This window comes from Musa acuminata, chromosome BXJ3-9 (assembly GCF_036884655.1).
Source record: "Musa acuminata AAA Group cultivar baxijiao chromosome BXJ3-9, Cavendish_Baxijiao_AAA, whole genome shotgun sequence".
NCBI lineage: Eukaryota > Viridiplantae > Streptophyta > Magnoliopsida > Zingiberales > Musaceae > Musa > Musa acuminata.
The window spans coordinates 15,130,782-15,140,560 of NC_088357.1; the positions used below are offsets into that span (position 1 = coordinate 15,130,782).

Consider the following 9,779-nt stretch of genomic DNA (forward strand, 5'->3'; position numbering starts at 1 on the left):
AAGAATTCCAAGAGAGCTTCTGCCAAAATATTATTAGTTTCTAAACTCTTTTCTAACCCTAAAATATCAAAATAAATACTAGTGCATGAAACAACCCTTCATGCATAGAAAATTATGAGATTAAGTGTTTTATAGTTGGTAACTAATTCCTTTAATGCGATCTTTAGTTATAAAGAAAAGTACTTTGAAACAGTTATATACGGGGAATATGCTCATGAGCTGTGGGCTGAGTTGAAGACTATGAGATAACATTGTGGATTGAAAAAAATAACATAACATCAACAAAATCCATAGGTGTAAATTATAATAAATTAGATACTCCCACGTCAAACACCGAGCATAAATAGATGGAAAAGCATGTCAGAAATACGCCACGAGAGTCATTATGCAAAACCAAGGGACAGGTAGGTCTCACTGAATCGAGCTGATGTAAGAGGAATAGGTCTCTGTCCAGGGACTGCCGTCGAACCATCTAGCATCTGCGTTACTTTCTGCATCGTTGGCCTCAGCGAAGGATCCTCTTGGATGCACCAAAGGGCCACCTTCACGAACCTTTCCACCCTCTTCATATCATAAATTGCTTGGTCATCACCCTCGACGACCAAGTCCAATCTACCATCTCTGAAGCAATCATTTACCCAGTATGCCAGTATGGACTCCTCGTCGTTTTGCGCTTCAGGTCGCACATTCCTTCTGCAACATATGATCTCCAGCAGCACCACACCAAAGCTGTACACATCAACCTTCGTTGTTATCCCTGTGTTCCTGAACCACTCGGGTGCGACGTAGCCTTTGGTTCCCCTAATATTTGTCTTTGTCCGAGTCTGATCTATCCTCAGAAGCTTGGCCAAGCCAAAATCCGATATCCTTGCAGTGAAATTGTCATCCAACAATATGTTCTGAGGCTTTATGTCACAATGGATGACTTGACTGAAGCACTCTTCGTGCAATTATTGGAGGCCCCTTGCGATTCCAAGCACGATCGGGATCCTTTGGTTCCACTCTGGCCTCTCATTTGCAAAGAGGAATCCCATCAATGAACCTTTGCTCATGTACTCGTAAACCAGAAGCCGTTCGGCTCCTTCGTAGCAGAATCCCAGCAACCGCACCAGATTCTTATGGTATGTTTTGGCAATGGTTTCTACTTCGTTCATGAATTCCTTGTGTGTCTCTGGAAATATCTTATCGAGTTTCTTGATTGCGACACAAGTTCGAGCCTCGTTTTGCAAGAACCCCTTGTATACCACACTGGAACCACCCCTGCCTAGCTCCTCTCTGAAGCCATCGCTTGCTTCCTTGAGCTCATTATAAGTGAAAGGCTGGAGACTCAATGCTGACAAGCTTGAGGCAGGCTGATGCTCACGTGACCTTCTAGAACAAGTGCAGTAGATCACCACGAGGATGGCTATGAGTAACACAATTAGGGAGGCCCCTACGAGCAGCGATCCTAGCAATATCTAGGTTCTTTTGCTTTGTTCTGGTTTGGTAAGTCTCATAGTCCCACATCGGGAAAATCAGACTTGTTATCTCTTATTGGAACTATAAATAAGAGTTTGGGCTTTGAAGTTAGATGCACCACAAGAAAACCTAAGTATTTACTTTGGTTTAAGTCCACACTCAGTTAAATAGTTTGGACTTATAGTTTGGATTTTTCTTGTTTAGTATTTTCGGTTGTTTTATGGCCTAGGAACATCTAACTAAGGCATTTGTAATAGTCCTTTTTTCATAGTAGTGATTTGCTCCTCTTTCGTCCGTGGGTGTAGGTCAAAGTTAATTGACCGAACCGCGTAAATCTGGTGTTCTTATCACTTTTATCTTTTCGCTTTATTGTCTTTGTTGGGTTGCCAAAATTATCCTTTGGTAAATATCCTGAGGCTAGCTCTAACAAACTAGTATCAGAGCCTGGTTTTAGGATCTTTTGGTAACGATGACAATAACAAAGAACATTATCGAGAAATTCGACAGAAATGTCAACTTCGGCATGTGGCAACTCAAGATGGAGGCCATTCTGGTTCAAGACGGAGTTGATTTGGCACTACAGGGAGCTGAGAACATTCCAGATGGTACATCAAAGGAAGATTTTGTGGGTATGGATAAGAAGGCCCGATCCAGCATTATTCTAAATCTCTTTGATGAGGTTTTACGAGAGGTAGCTATGAAGACTATGGCTAAGAGCATGTGGGACAAGCTTAAAGCCTTGTACATGAAGAGGATAGTGGAGAATCGTCTCTATTTGAAGCAGAGTTTGTATATACTTCGGATGACTAAAGATACATCTATACTCTCACATCTTGATAAGTTTGATTTTTTGGTTATGGATTTGGAGAATATAGGTGCAAAAATTGATGATGAGGATAAGGCTTTGTTACTTTTGTGTTCACTTCCCCAATCTTTTAAGCATTTCCGTGATACTTTGATTTATGGAAAAGAAACAGTTTCGTATCAAGAAATTAAATCTGCACTGAAATCTAAGAAGCAGATAGACAAGAATATCACTGGGGAAAGTAGAGGGAATTAGGCTAAGGGTCTGGTTGTCAGGGGTAGAATGGATAAAAGAGAATTTGACAGTAGTAGATCTAAATCTAGACATAGAAATTTGGAATGCAGATATTATCATAAAATAAAATTTGTAATGCAGATATTATCATAAAATGGGGCACATTAAGGCTGATTGCTTTAAATTGAAAAATAAATTAAAGCAAAAGGAAAAACTTGTTAAGAAAACTACTTAGTCTGCTGAAGCTAGTGTAGCATCTGATGAGAATGTTGAAAATATTTTCTTTGCTACTGATGACAGGACGATGTCTAAAAATGAATGAATTTTAGATTCGGGTTGTTCTTATCACATGTGTCCTAATAGGGATTTGTTTTCCACATATGAATCTTGTAATGGTGGAATTATTTTGATGGGCAATAATGTCGTATGTGATGTTGTTGGTAGAGGCACAATCCGAATTAAAATGCATGATGGTATTGTGAGGACACTTACTAATATTAGACATGTTCCTGATTTAAAAAAGAATCTCATCTCTTTAGGCACCCTAGAGGCCCTTGGGTGTAAATACACAGCTGAAGGTGGAGTTATGAAAGTTTCTATAAGTGCTCTTGTTGTTATGAAAGCTTGTAGGTCTCGTAGCTTATATATTTTGTAGGGAACTACTATCACAGGCTCAGTTGCAGTCTCGTCATTATCATTGTCTGATTCTGACAACACCAAATTATGGCATATGCGTTTGAGTCATATGAGTGAAAAATGTTTGAGCATATTGAGTAAAAGGGGTCTACTTTGCGGATAGAGTACTGGGCCACTGGATTTTTGTGAACACTGCATTTTTGGAAAGCAGAAAAGAGTCAGCTTCAATTCTCCAGCAGTTCACAAAACAAAATGTACTCTTGACTATATTCATTCAGACCTTTGGGGTCCAGCTTATGTTCAGTCTAAGGGTGGTGCCAGGTATATGTTGACTTTCATTGACGATTATTCCAGGAAAGTTTGGGTTTATTTTTTGAAGCATAAAAATGATGTTTTTCTAACCTTTAAACAATGGAAGGTTTTGATTGAGAAGCAAACAGGTAAATAGATTAAGCGGCTTCGAACAGATAATGGCATAGAATTTTATGAATGTGACTTTGAAGAATTCTGCAAAAATGAAGGAATCGTTCGGCATCGCACTGTTAGGATGACGCCTCAGCAAAATGGTGTGGCCGAACGTATGAGCAGAACACTCTTGGAGAGAGCAAGGTGTATGATCTCAAATGCAGGGTTGACAAAGGACTTTTGGACAGAGGCGATTAATATGGCCTGTTACGTTGTCAACCGCGCTCCTTCTGCAGCACTTAACTTTAAAACTCCGGAGGAAGTTTGGTCAGGTACTCCTGCTGATTATTCTGATTTAAAAATTTTTGGGTGTCCAGCATACATGCATATAAATGAAGGAAAATTAGAGCCTCGAGCTAAAAAGTACATTTTCCTTGGGTATGCTTCTGGGGTGAAAGGATACAGATTATGGTGTTCTGATCCCAAATCCCCAAAATTTGTAATCAGTAGAGATGTTACTTTTGATGAATTATCTATATTATTTTCCAAAGAGAAATCTACTAGTTGTATAAATGATAGTGCGCAGAAGCAGGTGGAGCTTGAGATTGGGAGTTCTAATTCTTTTCAGTCGAACTCTTCTACTCAAAGAATGCTAGTATATGGTCCTGAGTCTACTAACGAAGATGTTCTAGAGGAAGAGCAATATTCCATAGCCAATGATAGACCACGGAGAGATATTCGACCACCACAAAGATATGCAAATTTGGTTGCATATGCTTTGTCTGTTGTAGAAGAAACAAGTGAAGTTGGTGAGCCTACTACCTCAGATGCAGTTTCTTATGATAATTCCGCTAAGTGGTTGATTGTGATGAATGAAAAAATAGAATCTCTCAATCGGAATAGAACTTGGGATATTGTGAAGCTACCTTCGGGTAAGAAAATTGTTGGATGCAAATGGGTCTTCAAAAGGAAGGAAGGTATTCCAGGGGTTGAAGATGCAAGGTACAAAGCACGATTGGTTGCAAAGGGCTATAGTCAAGTACATGGTGTTGATTTTAATGACGTATTTTCACCTGTTGTTAAACATAGCTCTATTCCTGTTTTGCTTGCTTTAGTTGCCATGTATGATTTGGAATTGGAGCAACATAAAAATCTGGTTTGCATTTACTTTAAGTCCTTTACTTTAAATTGTAAACTAATTTCTTACTTTTATTATGCTTCTGTACATTTTCAAAATTAAACATTTCCGATACGAGTTTTTATCATATGAAGATTTTTTAAATCAATGTGATTTTATCGCTGCACTAATTCACCCACCTTCTTAGTGCCGACTCAATCCTAACAGAATAATTTTAACAAGTCTTCTTTTGTAAATAGTGAAAAGAGAGAATTATAGAAAATGATCTTGATTAAAAAAAAATTGAAGTCATAAAAATCAAGAAATTAAGATAATGATTCACAAAATATATAAGAAGAATTCATGTATTTGAAAGATTTAACATGCTTAATTCTCTTCTAATAAAATCAAATTGTTCCTCATTCAATAGTTTTATAAAAATATCTGTTAATTGATGTTTTGTATCAAGTGCATGACCTAAGAGTTGACATGTTCTTGTTGAATCTCAGATTTTGATGATGAAACCAATTAATAAAGTTAAGATCTAATGTGCGTTTTAAGTGACGCAAGACTATCTTCAATCAGAAAAGGTAAATTAATTGAAGTAGAAAGAATCTGACATTGGGCAAGAGTGAAATATGTTAGGAGATTGGACGACGAGCTAGAGGATCGGTCGACGTACCGGTAGAAGGACTTTGTGCCATGAGTTCTGGCATTGGGACGAAGGATCAGATATTATGCCAAGGAAATCGGATATTGTGGAGGTCAACATATTGATTGGATAATACACTGAAGGAGATGATGATGCACCGAAGCATCGAATGAACCAATGGCATGCCAAACAATAAAGGATTTAAGCTTTATAATAATTTGTCTAGATTGAAGTAGTTTGGAGGGCTAATCGAGTTAGTTTTGGGTGTAATCATGCCAATTCAATTAGGGGCCCATTGAGCCTGAGTTGGGATTGTTTTGGGCCTAGTGGAAATCTCATTCAATGACCTAATGATAGGTGGAACTGCCTATGACCTGAAAAAGTCAAGAGCACATTTTTCCAAGATGTCATGCGGTGGTACTACTAGGTTAAGCGATAGTACTGCCCAGACACAATCTCTCAGACTATATTTGGTAGTGGTACTGCCAGACTGGGTAGTATTATAGCCCAATTTCAAGCGGTGGTACTACTAGTCTAGGAGGTGGTGCCGCCTAGTGATAGTGCTGCAAGCGATGGTACCACTAGGACACGAGAAACCTGGGATGATACCTTTTTTAGCTTCATTTTTAAAGTCATTTGGGGTATATAAATACCTCAGCTATTCCTGCTTAAAGGAGTATGAAATTAAATAGAAAATGGGGAAAATATACTTGAGAAAAAAGTGTTATAATCTCTCTAAAGTTAGTGAGTCTCTTCCTTGTAGAGTTGGAAGATTTCTAAGGGAGGAGTGAGGTTTAAAAGAGATAGGTATAAAGGTTCTCTCCTGAGCCTATCAAAAGGAGAAAGAATTGTAAGGATAGTTGATTTTTGCCCATTGGAAAAGAGATCATTATTGAATGCCGGTGTCTTCGACAGAAGAAGAATCGGGAGTGGACGTAGGTCACAACGATCGAACTACTATAAATTTAGTTTACATTTACTTTATATATTTTATTCATATTATAAATTGATTTACTTATTCACTATGCTTATAAAAGCTTTCAAGTTAAACTCTTTTTCGATATCGGTTTTCATCGAATGAGAATTTCAAATCGATGTGATTTTATGAAAGTACTAATTTACCCCCCCTCTTAGTGCCGACTTGATCCTAACAGTTGGTATCGGAGCTAAGTTTCACTCTGTTTGATTTAACACCCAAGAGAGAGAGCTTTTTTTAGCTTTCAAGAGGGTCACTCTATCATTCGTTCTCCTATGTTTAATGGTGTTGAATCTCGGATTTTGATGATGAAGTCAATTATCATTTGTTATCTAATCTATATGTTGAGATAAGTGTGTAGGATTAACTACGATGAAAGTAAGATATGCAGCAGGAGTTGCGCCGGAGTCAAGACAATGATCACGTTGGGAGTTCGAGAGTTCGACGGAAGTTCGGACAGTCGTCGGAGGTTCTACGGGAACAAATCCGAGAAGTCCATGAGCTTGCCAAAGAAGCTCGTCGGAACTCGCCAAGTGGATCGTCGCAAGTCCAGGAGTTTTCTGGAAGTCCGCAGGAGCATCACCGAGGGTTCATCGGATGATCGACGGAAGTTCGCCGGAGCAAGTTGTAGTAAATATCTTAGGAAAAATCATAGTTAGCATAATGATTAAGTTGGAAATGGGAGGTGATCCCATTAACTTAATCTTGGGGCAATTGGGCCCCTGAAAAACCCAAACTGGGCCGAATGGATCAACCCATTCGGACCCTGATTTATGCCAGGCGATTGAATCGCCCAAGCCAGGAGGTGGCACCGCCTGGGCTAAGTCTCCGAGCGAGACTGGGCAGTGCAACCGCCCCAGCCAGGAGGTGGCACCGCTTGGGCTTAGTCTCCGAGCGAGACTGGACGGTGCAACCTCCCTTGACAAAGGTGGCACCGCTTGGGCTCGGTCTCCGAGCTCTGGCTGAGCGGTGCAACCGCCTCAGTCAGGAGGTGGCACCGCTTGAGCTCGGTCTTTGAGCTCTGGCAGGAGGTGCAACCGCCCCTGACAGGAGGTGGCACCGCCTAGAGGCTCAGTCTTCGAGCTCTGCCAGGCGGTGCAACCGCTCTAGTCAGGAGGTACAACCACCAGATCCCGGAATTCCGGGAATTGATAGTTTTGAGCTCCAAATTCAAACTGAGTTGGGGCCTATAAATACCCCACCCATTCAGCACTGAAAGGGCACTCAATATACACCGAAATCCTGATCTTGTTCTGTGATTTTTGGAGTTCATAATTGTTGTAAAGGCCAAAAGTTCTTCTCCCTCTTTTCTTCCAAGTTCTGAGCTTTAAAGAGAGGAGAGAAAATTCTGTAAGGGTTGTCTCCTAAGCCCATCAAAAGGAGTGAAACTATAAAAGGGTGGTTGGCCTTCGCCTATTGAAGGAAGGCCTCTAGTTGACGTTGGTGACCTCGTCGGTGGAGGAAGCCAAAAGTGGAGTAGGTCAAGATTGACTGAACCACTCTAAATCTCGGTTTGCATTTACTTTGAACATATTATCTTTACTACAAACCTCCTCTAAAGCTTACTGCTTTCTGCACATATACGATCGGGTTTCAAGCTTTGAACTTTCCGAATCGGCGTTTAGACGTAAAACAGTTTCATCGTACGATCTTCATATTTCTGTTTGCGTTTACGTTTTGATTTCTATCACAACTGCAAACTACCTTTATATCCTTGCTTAAATTGTATCTCGCTTAATCAAGTGATTTACGAATCAGCATTTAGACGTAAAGCAGTTTTTTTTTTTCGTACGAATATCATACTTCAGTTTGCGCCTACTATCTGATTAGAATCATAATTGCAAACTGCATTTATATCTCTGCTGCATCTCGCTTAAACAAAAGTTGAAGTGATTTACGAATCGGCTTTCTTACCAAAATCACTTTTAACGAACGAACGCAGATTTTATTTTTCGTAGAAGGTTTTCCGCTGCACTAATTCACCCCCCCCTCTTAGTGCTCTTGATCCTAACAATTGGTATCAGAGCGGGGTTAACTCTTAAACAGATTAAAACCCAAGAGAGATGACATACGCCGGAAACCAAGAAGGCCATTCTATTACACGTCCACCCATGTTCAATGGGACGGACTACACCTATTGGAAGACCCGAATGAGGGTCTTTCTTATTTCTATGGATTTTGAACTTTGGAATCTTGTTGAAAATGGATTTTCGAAGTCTTCTCTTCCAATGATCGATTGGAATGAATTGGAGAAGAAGGCTTTCACTCTTAATGCAAAGGCTATGAATACCTTATTTTGTGCGCTTGATAAAAATGAGTTCAACCGTGTTTCGGTTTGTGAAACCGCATTTGATATTTGGCACACACTCGAAGTGACTCACGAAGGCACAAGTAGAGTGAAAGAGTCAAAAATCAATCTTTTGTTATACTTTTTCGAACTTTTCCGGATGAAACCGAGTGAGACTATTGCCGACATGTTTACCCGTTTCACGGATGTCGTCAACGGTCTAAAAAGACTCAGAAAATTTTTTTCGGATTTTGAGCTCGTAAATAAGATTCTAAGATCCCTTCGTAAGAGTTGGGATCCTAAAGTCACTACTATTCAAGAGGCGAAAGATCTAAACAACTTCCCTCTTGAAGAACTAATCGGGTCATTAATGACCTACGAGATGACTTGCAAAGCTCATGAAGAGCAAGAAGACATCCTTCCAAAGAACAGGAAGGATATGGCACTTAGAACTTCAGAAGACCACTTGAGAGAAAACTCAAGTGATGAGGACTGTAACGATGAAAAATAAAAAATTTAAAAAATTTAAATTTAAAAAGAAAATTTAAAAAATTCAATAAAAGAAACAAGTTTAAGAATGACATAAAAAATAAACTTGAACCCAAGAAGGACCAAGTTATTTGCTATGAGTGCAAGAAGCCGGGACACTACAAGAGTGATTGTTCCCAAGTCAAAAAGAGAATATCAAAGAAGAAGGCGCTCAAAGCAACATGGGATGACTTGAGCGCGTCCGAAGAAGAGGAGTCCAACACCGAGCATGTTGCTCATTACGCCTTAATGGCCATCGGAGAGGAGGTAACGAATTTAATAGATGCGGATTTATCATTTGATGAATTATTAAATATCTTCCATGATTTATTTGATGAATGCAAGATTATTAGTAGAAAATACAAATTGCTAAAAAAGGAGCAATTTCGATACTTGTAATTTCGATAAGTTAAAAGCTGAATATCATGATAGTTTAGGTTCAAGCATAAAATGCCATGATCTAAAAACTCTCCAAAAGGAAAACTTGCTACTTAAGGACACCTTGAAGAAATTCGAGGTTGGTAGCAAGTCCTTGAATATAATCCTTGCAAACAAGGGTCACGTTCCCAAAAGAAGTGGAATCGGATTTGTGAGAAGTCCTCACCAAAATCCAACCACCTTCATAAAAGGTCCCATCTTACATGTTCGACACCAAGACAAATGCAACTTTTGTTGCAAACT

The 9,779-nt window shown here is 39.5% G+C and overlaps 1 pseudogene; it reads right to left on the reverse strand.

Annotated features, from left to right (window-relative positions):
* Positions 1 to 383: 383 nt before the first annotated feature.
* Positions 384 to 1,506, reverse strand: LOC103974956 (G-type lectin S-receptor-like serine/threonine-protein kinase LECRK1; annotated as a pseudogene).
* Between the last annotated feature and the right edge of the window lie 8,273 nt (positions 1,507 to 9,779).